At 42.5% G+C, this 16396-nt stretch overlaps 9 non-coding genes across 9 annotated transcripts; all 9 read right to left on the reverse strand.

Annotated features, from left to right (window-relative positions):
• Positions 1–437: 437 nt before the first annotated feature.
• Positions 438–644, reverse strand: LOC126356878 (small nucleolar RNA U3). Its single transcript, XR_007565890.1, has one exon. It is a non-coding gene; the product is annotated as a small nucleolar RNA U3 (small nucleolar RNA).
• A 2569-nt stretch (positions 645–3213) lies between these two features.
• On the reverse strand, positions 3214–3332 carry LOC126357158 (U5 spliceosomal RNA). Its single transcript, XR_007566134.1, has one exon. It is a non-coding gene; the product is annotated as a U5 spliceosomal RNA (small nuclear RNA).
• Positions 3333–4278: 946 nt separating this feature from the next.
• On the reverse strand, positions 4279–4485 carry LOC126356879 (small nucleolar RNA U3). Its single transcript, XR_007565891.1, has one exon. It is a non-coding gene; the product is annotated as a small nucleolar RNA U3 (small nucleolar RNA).
• A 2569-nt stretch (positions 4486–7054) lies between these two features.
• LOC126357076 (U5 spliceosomal RNA) lies at positions 7055–7173 on the reverse strand. Its single transcript, XR_007566064.1, has one exon. It is a non-coding gene; the product is annotated as a U5 spliceosomal RNA (small nuclear RNA).
• Positions 7174–8109: 936 nt separating this feature from the next.
• On the reverse strand, positions 8110–8316 carry LOC126356936 (small nucleolar RNA U3). The gene has a single exon (XR_007565941.1). It is a non-coding gene; the product is annotated as a small nucleolar RNA U3 (small nucleolar RNA).
• A 2569-nt stretch (positions 8317–10885) lies between these two features.
• LOC126357077 (U5 spliceosomal RNA) lies at positions 10886–11004 on the reverse strand. The gene has a single exon (XR_007566065.1). It is a non-coding gene; the product is annotated as a U5 spliceosomal RNA (small nuclear RNA).
• Positions 11005–11940: 936 nt separating this feature from the next.
• LOC126356937 (small nucleolar RNA U3) lies at positions 11941–12147 on the reverse strand. The gene has a single exon (XR_007565942.1). It is a non-coding gene; the product is annotated as a small nucleolar RNA U3 (small nucleolar RNA).
• Positions 12148–14716: 2569 nt separating this feature from the next.
• Positions 14717–14835, reverse strand: LOC126357078 (U5 spliceosomal RNA). Its single transcript, XR_007566066.1, has one exon. It is a non-coding gene; the product is annotated as a U5 spliceosomal RNA (small nuclear RNA).
• A 936-nt stretch (positions 14836–15771) lies between these two features.
• LOC126356954 (small nucleolar RNA U3) lies at positions 15772–15978 on the reverse strand. The gene has a single exon (XR_007565957.1). It is a non-coding gene; the product is annotated as a small nucleolar RNA U3 (small nucleolar RNA).
• Between the last annotated feature and the right edge of the window lie 418 nt (positions 15979–16396).

The raw sequence follows: 16396 nt of genomic DNA on the forward strand, positions 1-16396 counted from the left end.
ACAGAAACAAAATTTCTGTCGATAGTATTTGAACCAGTCTTATTCATTTGCGAAATTCATGCATTCCTTCTTGCTGGTAACAGTGCCTTGCAAATCACTCAATTCATGTTTTCTAGCCAAACGTGCTGCTCCTGATTGTTTCGTACATCATGCATTAGTGGTCATTATCAAGACTGTGTTGTGTGTCAGCTTTTTATGGTCATCAATTGCACTCTGCTTGTGCTGCTCACTCATTCTTGTAACTCAAAGTACGTCGTTGTCATCCAATCCTAGCACTTGCAGCAGGACAAATCAACTGGCTCGTCACCGTGCCACTCGGGAAACTTCCGCAAGGCTTTCATGACATGTCGCAATCAAAGTCCTTCCACAACATTTCTGCAACGCGGCGGGTCACGATACCGAAAGTATGACTTATGCTTCTGATCTATAATAAAACCACCACTCGGAAAGCGCTACTCCCTTCCCACATCCCTCAGAATGTGGTGAACGATCATCGATTACAACCAAGATGCAATGAATCTCGGTCGCATGCCTCACGCTCAGGGACAGTGCTACCACTCATCATCGTGGTTGCGTCTACTCCAGCTTTGAACTAGAGAGAGTTGAAGACATACTACAGAAATGATCCTGTGAAGTATGATCTTGCTTGCAAGCTATCACCGCTCGCTACTTATGCCACGAGACCGTCAACACGCCCTACGAGAATACGACACACTCTTCACATTCGCGATTTACTTATCGAAGAATTACTTAAGCTCGGACATTCTGCAAAGAACCTAGTTCTACTCCTATTTGGCCGCCATGATCTAACCTTTCCTCACTCAACTATTCTGTGCGCTACCAGTGCTTTTTGCATCCGAAATCAGAGACCATTGCCTCAGGCGAGACTGTATGTAAACACCGCTTGCAGCTCCGGCCGCTAGATGGGGGCCTGGGGCACATACAGTAGCATTCTATGGCGCAAGCAGACATGCCAAATAGTCACTGAAAGAGAAACACACAAGAGGGCAGTCATAGGACACTTGTGCTTTCTTTAAAACCGCCTCTCTCTTCGAAAATTTTCGCACCGCAATAGCGTATTCACCTCGCCCTAACAGTGCCAACTCTTGTCGATATTTGGCCACTTCCTCTTTCGTTTCACCTTGCGTCTTACTTGATACCCCGCCCAACAGCTGCTGATACACGCTACACGCAATTAATGTGTTTCTCTCTGTATCTCTTTTCGCCTACCACGAGTATTGCTTTTCCTCACATGGCAATTATGAAAACACCCACAGCTAAACAAACACTTCCATTCAGCATCACGTCCATACTATCAGTCATACACCAGTAATTTCACAGCTACTTGCTCCACTAATACATTTCTTAATGTTACTGTTAAACAGATGAAGAATCAAAGTATACAACAAGTCTCTATGAACATCACTGTCAGGACATTATACGCATACCATGCCCATCTTTATGCTTCAACTATGATGGCCCATGTGCTATGAATAAAGAAATTTCTCATCAAATATCAAATAATTTTACAACTATATAACTACTCCGACTAGCCCCTTACTAAAACTCTAGATGTTTAGCAATCCCGCCATCAATCTCAGAATAATCGCAAGCAGTGCTTTCATCCCATGAGCACTTCTTTGCAAACAAAACCACAAAACTACTTTTTATACTAGCTTCCTTGTCACAGTGAACAGGGAACTAATGCTAGTGCCCCAGTTTACTCAAAAACTTTTTCGCTTGCAACATATAAACAGCCAACTTGAACCTCTGGGATTTTCAAACACACACAGAAAACTTAATTCCACAGAAATTTAGGAGTAACAGTGGTTGCCTGACATTTTCATACATACTCAAATAGCTACTTCTATGCACTTCACACAATGTTCTCATCATGTTCCACCAGAGAACACAGTTATCACTATGAACGGATTCTGGTAAAAGAGCCTTCAAACCACAAACAGCCTGATCAAAGTGATTATCTCCACATCCTCTGCCAATATCATGTCACTCTATACCTGAGGAGGGAAACTACAATGCAGGGGAAGGAGCTTCGTTGTGAGCACTGTCCTGGTATTTCATCATTAACTCTTCTCAAGCCAAGTATGCACCACCTCTGTGTATGGCTGGGTCAATCAAAAAAGACAAGCAGCATCAACAACTCACAGGACACTATGAACATTTTTACCATTATCTGCACCACCTTCCACTGATTTACTGAAGAAGAAACTGCAAAGTCTGGCCAATTTTGTACACCAGTAATCTTGAAAACATTGGAGTCAACAGCAGATACATAGTTTCCAAGACTGTACCTAGGAACAACCCTTCAATTTCAAGATTTACATCTCACTGAGGCACATCACATCATACCCAAACTACACCTAGCAGGAAATTGCTACTCTATTCATTTCCAGCTATCTATGTCATATTCAACAAATGTCTCCCTCCCACCTACATCTTCTACAAAACTGAGTACATTGTTATGAACAAACAACCAATGCCATATTATGGCAACAATCCAGTGCCACTATTATCCACTCTCTTGAAAACAATTGAAATACTCATCCTGACCAACTATCCACCATCTTCAACCCAAATCTCACTCACACCATACCCACAAATCACAAACTTGTGCAGTAAAAATAATTTTGGGTTTCAAAACTCAATCTACTAATCACATACCAGTATTACTTACAACGCCTATCATTCATCATTCACTTCCAAATATCAGCTTATATGCTGTTGTGCAATTAAAGTGCAAATAAACACTAAACCATATAGCACTGAGGTATAGAAAGCGTTCACCAAGAGTTTCCACAATTATGCCTCTTGTGCCTCACACACACACAAATGTAACAACTCTTCACAATACAAAGCATTCACCTTCACCTCTGCACAATATTGCCTGCCATACATTATCGCAAGCACCACTCACATTACAATTCCTTTATGCTATTTCCAGATTAGTCTCCTGCCATTTATACAACTCAGACATTAAATAGCTCTCTTTCTCTTTACACTATCGTCTAACACACTGCACGCCATTTCAGGGCAAATGTACTTGTTTCATTATACTGCGACATGGCCTGTTACAATTTCAAATCAAGCAAAAACATCTACCTGATCCAACGTGCTCCGCTACTCCACACAACACAATCTACCTCTTCCTATTTACGCACATTATTGCTTACATTACGTTTTACTTGTGATTGTGGCTCAGCAATAGCCGAGCACTACGAAAAATACATTACAGACTCATTTAATGTTCCCCTCCACGGAAATCTTTAGTAAAAGGCGAAAGATTTATTCGACTTGAAGGGAAACCAGAGTGCCGATCAACGCACTCACTTCCATACTTATGGCTGCTTCTCTAGTACTTCTGCGCGAGAACGCGGAAAATTCTTTCCCTCTTGTCCACTTCTCTACCGTCAACAGACTTCCAGTGTTATGCAAGCACAAACCGCAAAACTAACTGCCAACGCTGAAATACGTGTCTGCCAAATGAGGTCGCTATTACTCTTTACATAACTATTTTCATCATTTCTGTCACCATCCAAGCTGCTTCATTACCTCACCTGCCGCCAGATGGCAGCACGCCTAATTCCTGTCGGCGACCCACCGTTTGACATACAACGTTCGGCACACAACTGCCCGCAGTGCTCTGCATCTAACACTAATCTCTCTCCTCCCCACCACACTCGTTCACTGAAAAAACTGACAACTAGATAGTTCTTTGTACGCGAAACTAGGCCACATCAGACGCAACGTGTATGTAGATGTGTAGTGCAAGGGAAATATCCCCTGCTCCCACACAACTAATACTAGCTGACAACAGAAACAAAATTTCTGTCGATAGTATTTGAACCAGTCTTATTCATTTGCGAAATTCATGCATTCCTTCTTGCTGGTAACAGTGCCTTGCAAATCACTCAATTCATGTTTTCTAGCCAAACGTGCTGCTCCTGATTGTTTCGTACATCATGCATTAGTGGTCATTATCAAGACTGTGGGGGACTGTGTTGTGTGTCAGCTTTTTATGGTCATCAATTGCACTCTGCTTGTGCTGCTCACTCATTCTTGTAACTCAAAGTACGTCGTTGTCATCCAATCCTAGCACTTGCAGCAGGACAAATCAACTGGCTCGTCACCGTGCCACTCGGGAAACTTCCGCAAGGCTTTCATGACATGTCGCAATCAAAGTCCTTCCACAACATTTCTGCAACGCGGCGGGTCACGATACCGAAAGTATGACTTATGCTTCTGATCTATAATAAAACCACCACTCGGAAAGCGCTACTCCCTTCCCACATCCCTCAGAATGTGGTGAACGATCATCGATTACAACCAAGATGCAATGAATCTCGGTCGCATGCCTCACGCTCAGGGACAGTGCTACCACTCATCATCGTGGTTGCGTCTACTCCAGCTTTGAACTAGAGAGAGTTGAAGACATACTACAGAAATGATCCTGTGAAGTATGATCTTGCTTGCAAGCTATCACCGCTCGCTACTTATGCCACGAGACCGTCAACACGCCCTACGAGAATACGACACACTCTTCACATTCGCGATTTACTTATCGAAGAATTACTTAAGCTCGGACATTCTGCAAAGAACCTAGTTCTACTCCTATTTGGCCGCCATGATCTAACCTTTCCTCACTCAACTATTCTGTGCGCTACCAGTGCTTTTTGCATCCGAAATCAGAGACCATTGCCTCAGGCGAGACTGTATGTAAACACCGCTTGCAGCTCCGGCCGCTAGATGGGGGCCTGGGGCACATACAGTAGCATTCTATGGCGCAAGCAGACATGCCAAATAGTCACTGAAAGAGAAACACACAAGAGGGCAGTCATAGGACACTTGTGCTTTCTTTAAAACCGCCTCTCTCTTCGAAAATTTTCGCACCGCAATAGCGTATTCACCTCGCCCTAACAGTGCCAACTCTTGTCGATATTTGGCCACTTCCTCTTTCGTTTCACCTTGCGTCTTACTTGATACCCCGCCCAACAGCTGCTGATACACGCTACACGCAATTAATGTGTTTCTCTCTGTATCTCTTTTCGCCTACCACGAGTATTGCTTTTCCTCACATGGCAATTATGAAAACACCCACAGCTAAACAAACACTTCCATTCAGCATCACGTCCATACTATCAGTCATACACCAGTAATTTCACAGCTACTTGCTCCACTAATACATTTCTTAATGTTACTGTTAAACAGATGAAGAATCAAAGTATACAACAAGTCTCTATGAACATCACTGTCAGGACATTATACGCATACCATGCCCATCTTTATGCTTCAACTATGATGGCCCATGTGCTATGAATAAAGAAATTTCTCATCAAATATCAAATAATTTTACAACTATATAACTACTCCGACTAGCCCCTTACTAAAACTCTAGATGTTTAGCAATCCCGCCATCAATCTCAGAATAATCGCAAGCAGTGCTTTCATCCCATGAGCACTTCTTTGCAAACAAAACCACAAAACTACTTTTTATACTAGCTTCCTTGTCACAGTGAACAGGGAACTAATGCTAGTGCCCCAGTTTACTCAAAAACTTTTTCGCTTGCAACATATAAACAGCCAACTTGAACCTCTGGGATTTTCAAACACACACAGAAAACTTAATTCCACAGAAATTTAGGAGTAACAGTGGTTGCCTGACATTTTCATACATACTCAAATAGCTACTTCTATGCACTTCACACAATGTTCTCATCATGTTCCACCAGAGAACACAGTTATCACTATGAACGGATTCTGGTAAAAGAGCCTTCAAACCACAAACAGCCTGATCAAAGTGATTATCTCCACATCCTCTGCCAATATCATGTCACTCTATACCTGAGGAGGGAAACTACAATGCAGGGGAAGGAGCTTCGTTGTGAGCACTGTCCTGGTATTTCATCATTAACTCTTCTCAAGCCAAGTATGCACCACCTCTGTGTATGGCTGGGTCAATCAAAAAAGACAAGCAGCATCAACAACTCACAGGACACTATGAACATTTTTACCATTATCTGCACCACCTTCCACTGATTTACTGAAGAAGAAACTGCAAAGTCTGGCCAATTTTGTACACCAGTAATCTTGAAAACATTGGAGTCAACAGCAGATACATAGTTTCCAAGACTGTACCTAGGAACAACCCTTCAATTTCAAGATTTACATCTCACTGAGGCACATCACATCATACCCAAACTACACCTAGCAGGAAATTGCTACTCTATTCATTTCCAGCTATCTATGTCATATTCAACAAATGTCTCCCTCCCACCTACATCTTCTACAAAACTGAGTACATTGTTATGAACAAACAACCAATGCCATATTATGGCAACAATCCAGTGCCACTATTATCCACTCTCTTGAAAACAATTGAAATACTCATCCTGACCAACTATCCACCATCTTCAACCCAAATCTCACTCACACCATACCCACAAATCACAAACTTGTGCAGTAAAAATAATTTTGGGTTTCAAAACTCAATCTACTAATCACATACCAGTATTACTTACAACGCCTATCATTCATCATTCACTTCCAAATATCAGCTTATATGCTGTTGTGCAATTAAAGTGCAAATAAACACTAAACCATATAGCACTGAGGTATAGAAAGCGTTCACCAAGAGTTTCCACAATTATGCCTCTTGTGCCTCACACACACACAAATGTAACAACTCTTCACAATACAAAGCATTCACCTTCACCTCTGCACAATATTGCCTGCCATACATTATCGCAAGCACCACTCACATTACAATTCCTTTATGCTATTTCCAGATTAGTCTCCTGCCATTTATACAACTCAGACATTAAATAGCTCTCTTTCTCTTTACACTATCGTCTAACACACTGCACGCCATTTCAGGGCAAATGTACTTGTTTCATTATACTGCGACATGGCCTGTTACAATTTCAAATCAAGCAAAAACATCTACCTGATCCAACGTGCTCCGCTACTCCACACAACACAATCTACCTCTTCCTATTTACGCACATTATTGCTTACATTACGTTTTACTTGTGATTGTGGCTCAGCAATAGCCGAGCACTACGAAAAATACATTACAGACTCATTTAATGTTCCCCTCCACGGAAATCTTTAGTAAAAGGCGAAAGATTTATTCGATTTGAAGGGAAACCAGAGTGCCGATCAACGCACTCACTTCCATACTTATGGCTGCTTCTCTAGTACTTCTGCGCGAGAACGCGGAAAATTCTTTCCCTCTTGTCCACTTCTCTACCGTCAACAGACTTCCAGTGTTATGCAAGCACAAACCGCAAAACTAACTGCCAACGCTGAAATACGTGTCTGCCAAATGAGGTCGCTATTACTCTTTACATAACTATTTTCATCATTTCTGTCACCATCCAAGCTGCTTCATTACCTCACCTGCCGCCAGATGGCAGCACGCCTAATTCCTGTCGGCGACCCACCGTTTGACATACAACGTTCGGCACACAACTGCCCGCAGTGCTCTGCATCTAACACTAATCTCTCTCCTCCCCACCACACTCGTTCACTGAAAAAACTGACAACTAGATAGTTCTTTGTACGCGAAACTAGGCCACATCAGACGCAACGTGTATGTAGATGTGTAGTGCAAGGGAAATATCCCCTGCTCCCACACAACTAATACTAGCTGACAACAGAAACAAAATTTCTGTCGATAGTATTTGAACCAGTCTTATTCATTTGCGAAATTCATGCATTCCTTCTTGCTGGTAACAGTGCCTTGCAAATCACTCAATTCATGTTTTCTAGCCAAACGTGCTGCTCCTGATTGTTTCGTACATCATGCATTAGTGGTCATTATCAAGACTGTGTTGTGTGTCAGCTTTTTATGGTCATCAATTGCACTCTGCTTGTGCTGCTCACTCATTCTTGTAACTCAAAGTACGTCGTTGTCATCCAATCCTAGCACTTGCAGCAGGACAAATCAACTGGCTCGTCACCGTGCCACTCGGGAAACTTCCGCAAGGCTTTCATGACATGTCGCAATCAAAGTCCTTCCACAACATTTCTGCAACGCGGCGGGTCACGATACCGAAAGTATGACTTATGCTTCTGATCTATAATAAAACCACCACTCGGAAAGCGCTACTCCCTTCCCACATCCCTCAGAATGTGGTGAACGATCATCGATTACAACCAAGATGCAATGAATCTCGGTCGCATGCCTCACGCTCAGGGACAGTGCTCCCACTCATCATCGTGGTTGCGTCTACTCCAGCTTTGAACTAGAGAGAGTTGAAGACATACTACAGAAATGATCCTGTGAAGTATGATCTTGCTTGCAAGCTATCACCGCTCGCTACTTATGCCACGAGACCGTCAACACGCCCTACGAGAATACGACACACTCTTCACATTCGCGATTTACTTATCGAAGAATTACTTAAGCTCGGACATTCTGCAAAGAACCTAGTTCTACTCCTATTTGGCCGCCATGATCTAACCTTTCCTCACTCAACTATTCTGTGCGCTACCAGTGCTTTTTGCATCCGAAATCAGAGACCATTGCCTCAGGCGAGACTGTATGTAAACACCGCTTGCAGCTCCGGCCGCTAGATGGGGGCCTGGGGCACATACAGTAGCATTCTATGGCGCAAGCAGACATGCCAAATAGTCACTGAAAGAGAAACACACAAGAGGGCAGTCATAGGACACTTGTGCTTTCTTTAAAACCGCCTCTCTCTTCGAAAATTTTCGCACCGCAATAGCGTATTCACCTCGCCCTAACAGTGCCAACTCTTGTCGATATTTGGCCACTTCCTCTTTCGTTTCACCTTGCGTCTTACTTGATACCTCGCCCAACAGCTGCTGATACACGCTACACGCAATTAATGTGTTTCTCTCTGTATCTCTTTTCGCCTACCACGAGTATTGCTTTTCCTCACATGGCAATTATGAAAACACCCACAGCTAAACAAACACTTCCATTCAGCATCACGTCCATACTATCAGTCATACACCAGTAATTTCACAGCTACTTGCTCCACTAATACATTTCTTAATGTTACTGTTAAACAGATGAAGAATCAAAGTATACAACAAGTCTCTATGAACATCACTGTCAGGACATTATACGCATACCATGCCCATCTTTATGCTTCAACTATGATGGCCCATGTGCTATGAATAAAGAAATTTCTCATCAAATATCAAATAATTTTACAACTATATAACTACTCCGACTAGCCCCTTACTAAAACTCTAGATGTTTAGCAATCCCGCCATCAATCTCAGAATAATCGCAAGCAGTGCTTTCATCCCATGAGCACTTCTTTGCAAACAAAACCACAAAACTACTTTTTATACTAGCTTCCTTGTCACAGTGAACAGGGAACTAATGCTAGTGCCCCAGTTTACTCAAAAACTTTTTCGCTTGCAACATATAAACAGCCAACTTGAACCTCTGGGATTTTCAAACACACACAGAAAACTTAATTCCACAGAAATTTAGGAGTAACAGTGGTTGCCTGACATTTTCATACATACTCAAATAGCTACTTCTATGCACTTCACACAATGTTCTCATCATGTTCCACCAGAGAACACAGTTATCACTATGAATGGATTCTGGTAAAAGAGCCTTCAAACCACAAACAGCCTGATCAAAGTGATTATCTCCACATCCTCTGCCAATATCATGTCACTCTATACCTGAGGAGGGAAACTACAATGCAGGGGAAGGAGCTTCGTTGTGAGCACTGTCCTGGTATTTCATCATTAACTCTTCTCAAGCCAAGTATGCACCACCTCTGTGTATGGCTGGGTCAATCAAAAAAGACAAGCAGCATCAACAACTCACAGGACACTATGAACATTTTTACCATTATCTGCACCACCTTCCACTGATTTACTGAAGAAGAAACTGCAAAGTCTGGCCAATTTTGTACACCAGTAATCTTGAAAACATTGGAGTCAACAGCAGATACATAGTTTCCAAGACTGTACCTAGGAACAACCCTTCAATTTCAAGATTTACATCTCACTGAGGCACATCACATCATACCCAAACTACACCTAGCAGGAAATTGCTACTCTATTCATTTCCAGCTATCTATGTCATATTCAACAAATGTCTCCCTCCCACCTACATCTTCTACAAAACTGAGTACATTGTTATGAACAAACAACCAATGCCATATTATGGCAACAATCCAGTGCCACTATTATCCACTCTCTTGAAAACAATTGAAATACTCATCCTGACCAACTATCCACCATCTTCAACCCAAATCTCACTCACACCATACCCACAAATCACAAACTTGTGCAGTAAAAATAATTTTGGGTTTCAAAACTCAATCTACTAATCACATACCAGTATTACTTACAACGCCTATCATTCATCATTCACTTCCAAATATCAGCTTATATGCTGTTGTGCAATTAAAGTGCAAATAAACACTAAACCATATAGCACTGAGGTATAGAAAGCGTTCACCAAGAGTTTCCACAATTATGCCTCTTGTGCCTCACACACACACAAATGTAACAACTCTTCACAATACAAAGCATTCACCTTCACCTCTGCACAATATTGCCTGCCATACATTATCGCAAGCACCACTCACATTACAATTCCTTTATGCTATTTCCAGATTAGTCTCCTGCCATTTATACAACTCAGACATTAAATAGCTCTCTTTCTCTTTACACTATCGTCTAACACACTGCACGCCATTTCAGGGCAAATGTACTTGTTTCATTATACTGCGACATGGCCTGTTACAATTTCAAATCAAGCAAAAACATCTACCTGATCCAACGTGCTCCGCTACTCCACACAACACAATCTACCTCTTCCTATTTACGCACATTATTGCTTACATTACGTTTTACTTGTGATTGTGGCTCAGCAATAGCCGAGCACTACGAAAAATACATTACAGACTCATTTAATGTTCCCCTCCACGGAAATCTTTAGTAAAAGGCGAAAGATTTATTCGATTTGAAGGGAAACCAGAGTGCCGATCAACGCACTCACTTCCATACTTATGGCTGCTTCTCTAGTACTTCTGCGCGAGAACGCGGAAAATTCTTTCCCTCTTGTCCACTTCTCTACCGTCAACAGACTTCCAGTGTTATGCAAGCACAAACCGCAAAACTAACTGCCAACGCTGAAATACGTGTCTGCCAAATGAGGTCGCTATTACTCTTTACATAACTATTTTCATCATTTCTGTCACCATCCAAGCTGCTTCATTACCTCACCTGCCGCCAGATGGCAGCACGCCTAATTCCTGTCGGCGACCCACCGTTTGACATACAACGTTCGGCACACAACTGCCCGCAGTGCTCTGCATCTAACACTAATCTCTCTCCTCCCCACCACACTCGTTCACTGAAAAAACTGACAACTAGATAGTTCTTTGTACGCGAAACTAGGCCACATCAGACGCAACGTGTATGTAGATGTGTAGTGCAAGGGAAATATCCCCTGCTCCCACACAACTAATACTAGCTGACAACAGAAACAAAATTTCTGTCGATAGTATTTGAACCAGTCTTATTCATTTGCGAAATTCATGCATTCCTTCTTGCTGGTAACAGTGCCTTGCAAATCACTCAATTCATGTTTTCTAGCCAAACGTGCTGCTCCTGATTGTTTCGTACATCATGCATTAGTGGTCATTATCAAGACTGTGTTGTGTGTCAGCTTTTTATGGTCATCAATTGCACTCTGCTTGTGCTGCTCACTCATTCTTGTAACTCAAAGTACGTCGTTGTCATCCAATCCTAGCACTTGCAGCAGGACAAATCAACTGGCTCGTCACCGTGCCACTCGGGAAACTTCCGCAAGGCTTTCATGACATGTCGCAATCAAAGTCCTTCCACAACATTTCTGCAACGCGGCGGGTCACGATACCGAAAGTATGACTTATGCTTCTGATCTATAATAAAACCACCACTCGGAAAGCGCTACTCCCTTCCCACATCCCTCAGAATGTGGTGAACGATCATCGATTACAACCAAGATGCAATGAATCTCGGTCGCATGCCTCACGCTCAGGGACAGTGCTCCCACTCATCATCGTGGTTGCGTCTACTCCAGCTTTGAACTAGAGAGAGTTGAAGACATACTACAGAAATGATCCTGTGAAGTATGATCTTGCTTGCAAGCTATCACCGCTCGCTACTTATGCCACGAGACCGTCAACACGCCCTACGAGAATACGACACACTCTTCACATTCGCGATTTACTTATCGAAGAATTACTTAAGCTCGGACATTCTGCAAAGAACCTAGTTCTACTCCTATTTGGCCGCCATGATCTAACCTTTCCTCACTCAACTATTCTGTGCGCTACCAGTGCTTTTTGCATCCGAAATCAGAGACCATTGCCTCAGGCGAGACTGTATGTAAACACCGCTTGCAGCTCCGGCCGCTAGATGGGGGCCTGGGGCACATACAGTAGCATTCTATGGCGCAAGCAGACATGCCAAATAGTCACTGAAAGAGAAACACACAAGAGGGCAGTCATAGGACACTTGTGCTTTCTTTAAAACCGCCTCTCTCTTCGAAAATTTTCGCACCGCAATAGCGTATTCACCTCGCCCTAACAGTGCCAACTCTTGTCGATATTTGGCCACTTCCTCTTTCGTTTCACCTTGCGTCTTACTTGATACCTCGCCCAACAGCTGCTGATACACGCTACACGCAATTAATGTGTTTCTCTCTGTATCTCTTTTCGCCTACCACGAGTATTGCTTTTCCTCACATGGCAATTATGAAAACACCCACAGCTAAACAAACACTTCCATTCAGCATCACGTCCATACTATCAGTCATACACCAGTAATTTCACAGCTACTTGCTCCACTAATACATTTCTTAATGTTACTGTTAAACAGATGAAGAATCAAAGTATACAACAAGTCTCTATGAACATCACTGTCAGGACATTATACGCATACCATGCCCATCTTTATGCTTCAACTATGATGGCCCATGTGCTATGAATAAAGAAATTTCTCATCAAATATCAAATAATTTTACAACTATATAACTACTCCGACTAGCCCCTTACTAAAACTCTAGATGTTTAGCAATCCCGCCATCAATCTCAGAATAATCGCAAGCAGTGCTTTCATCCCATGAGCACTTCTTTGCAAACAAAACCACAAAACTACTTTTTATACTAGCTTCCTTGTCACAGTGAACAGGGAACTAATGCTAGTGCCCCAGTTTACTCAAAAACTTTTTCGCTTGCAACATATAAACAGCCAACTTGAACCTCTGGGATTTTCAAACACACACAGAAAACTTAATTCCACAGAAATTTAGGAGTAACAGTGGTTGCCTGACATTTTCATACATACTCAAATAGCTACTTCTATGCACTTCACACAATGTTCTCATCATGTTCCACCAGAGAACACAGTTATCACTATGAATGGATTCTGGTAAAAGAGCCTTCAAACCACAAACAGCCTGATCAAAGTGATTATCTCCACATCCTCTGCCAATATCATGTCACTCTATACCTGAGGAGGGAAACTACAATGCAGGGGAAGGAGCTTCGTTGTGAGCACTGTCCTGGTATTTCATCATTAACTCTTCTCAAGCCAAGTATGCACCACCTCTGTGTATGGCTGGGTCAATCAAAAAAGACAAGCAGCATCAACAACTCACAGGACACTATGAACATTTTTACCATTATCTGCACCACCTTCCACTGATTTACTGAAGAAGAAACTGCAAAGTCTGGCCAATTTTGTACACCAGTAATCTTGAAAACATTGGAGTCAACAGCAGATACATAGTTTCCAAGACTGTACCTAGGAACAACCCTTCAATTTCAAGATTTACATCTCACTGAGGCACATCACATCATACCCAAACTACACCTAGCAGGAAATTGCTACTCTATTCATTTCCAGCTATCTATGTCATATTCAACAAATGTCTCCCTCCCACCTACATCTTCTACAAAACTGAGTACATTGTTATGAACAAACAACCAATGCCATATTATGGCAACAATCCAGTGCCACTATTATCCACTCTCTTGAAAACAATTGAAATACTCATCCTGACCAACTATCCACCATCTTCAACCCAAATCTCACTCACACCATACCCACAAATCACAAACTTGTGCAGTAAAAATAATTTTGGGTTTCAAAACTCAATCTACTAATCACATACCAGTATTACTTACAACGCCTATCATTCATCATTCACTTCCAAATATCAGCTTATATGCTGTTGTGCAATTAAAGTGCAAATAAACACTAAACCATATAGCACTGAGGTATAGAAAGCGTTCACCAAGAGTTTCCACAATTATGCCTCTTGTGCCTCACACACACACAAATGTAACAACTCTTCACAATACAAAGCATTCACCTTCACCTCTGCACAATATTGCCTGCCATACATTATCGCAAGCACCACTCACATTACAATTCCTTTATGCTATTTCCAGATTAGTCTCCTGCCATTTATACAACTCAGACATTAAATAGCTCTCTTTCTCTTTACACTATCGTCTAACACACTGCACGCCATTTCAGGGCAAATGTACTTGTTTCATTATACTGCGACATGGCCTGTTACAATTTCAAATCAAGCAAAAACATCTACCTGATCCAACGTGCTCCGCTACTCCACACAACACAATCTACCTCTTCCTATTTACGCACATTATTGCTTACATTACGTTTTACTTGTGATTGTGGCTCAGCAATAGCCGAGCACTACGAAAAATACATTACAGACTCATTTAATGTTCCCCTCCACGGAAATCTTTAGTAAAAGGCGAAAGATTTATTCGATTTGAAGGGAAACCAGAGTGCCGATCAACGCACTCACTTCCATACTTATGGCTGCTTCTCTAGTACTTCTGCGCGAGAACGCGGAAAATTCTTTCCCTCTTGTCCACTTCTCTACCGTCAACAGACTTCCAGTGTTATGCAAGCACAAACCGCAAAACTAACTGCCAACGCTGAAATACGTGTCTGCCAAATGAGGTCGCTATTACTCTTTACATAACTATTTTCATCATTTCTGTCACCATCCAAGCTGCTTCATTACCTCACCTGCCGCCAGATGGCAGCACGCCTAATTCCTGTCGGCGACCCACCGTTTGACATACAACGTTCGGCACACAACTGCCCGCAGTGCTCTGCATCTAACACTAATCTCTCTCCTCCCCACCACACTCGTTCACTGAAAAAACTGACAACTAGATAGTTCTTTGTACGCGAAACTAGGCCACATCAGACGCAACGTGTATGTAGATGTGTAGTGCAAGGGAAATATCCCCTGCTCCCACACAACTAATACTAGCTGACAACAGAAACAAAATTTCTGTCGATAGTATTTGAACCAGTCTTATTCATTTGCGAAATTCATGCATTCCTTCTTGCTGGTAACAGTGCCTTGCAAATCACTCAATTCATGTTTTCTAGCCAAACGTGCTGCTCCTGATTGTTTCGTACATCATGCATTAGTGGTCATTATCAAGACTGTGTTGTGTGTCAGCTTTTTATGGTCATCAATTGCACTCTGCTTGTGCTGCTCACTCATTCTTGTAACTCAAAGTACGTCGTTGTCATCCAATCCTAGCACTTGCAGCAGGACAAATCAACTGGCTCGTCACCGTGCCACTCGGGAAACTTCCGCAAGGCTTTCATGACATGTCGCAATCAAAGTCCTTCCACAACATTTCTGCAACGCGGCGGGTCACGATACCGAAAGTATGACTTATGCTTCTGATCTATAATAAAACCACCACTCGGAAAGCGCTACTCCCTTCCCACATCCCTCAGAATGTGGTGAACGATCATCGATTACAACCATGATGCAATGAATCTCGGTCGCATGCCTCACGCTCAGGGACAGTGCTACCACTCATCATCGTGGTTGCGTCTACTCCAGCTTTGAACTAGAGAGAGTTGAAGACATACTACAGAAATGATCCTGTGAAGTATGATCTTGCTTGCAAGCTATCACCGCTCGCTACTTATGCCACGAGACCGTCAACACGCCCTACGAGAATACGACACACTCTTCACATTCGCGATTTACTTATCGAAGAATTACTTAAGCTCGGACATTCTGCAAAGAACCTAGTTCTACTCCTATTTGGCCGCCATGATCTAACCTTTCCTCACTCAACTATTCTGTGCGCTACCAGTGCTTTTTGCATCCGAAATCAGAGACCATTGCCTCAGGCGAGACTGTATGTAAACACCGCTTGCAGCTCCGGCCGCTAGATGGGGGCCTGGGGCACATACAGTAGCATTCTATGGCGCAAGCAGACATGCCAAATAGTCACTGAAAGAGAAACACACAAGAGGGCAGTCATAGGACACTTGTGCTTTCTTTAAAACCGCCTCTCTCTTCGAAAATTTT

This window comes from Schistocerca gregaria, chromosome 3 (genome assembly GCF_023897955.1).
Source record: "Schistocerca gregaria isolate iqSchGreg1 chromosome 3, iqSchGreg1.2, whole genome shotgun sequence".
In the NCBI taxonomy this organism is placed as follows: domain Eukaryota; kingdom Metazoa; phylum Arthropoda; class Insecta; order Orthoptera; family Acrididae; genus Schistocerca; species Schistocerca gregaria.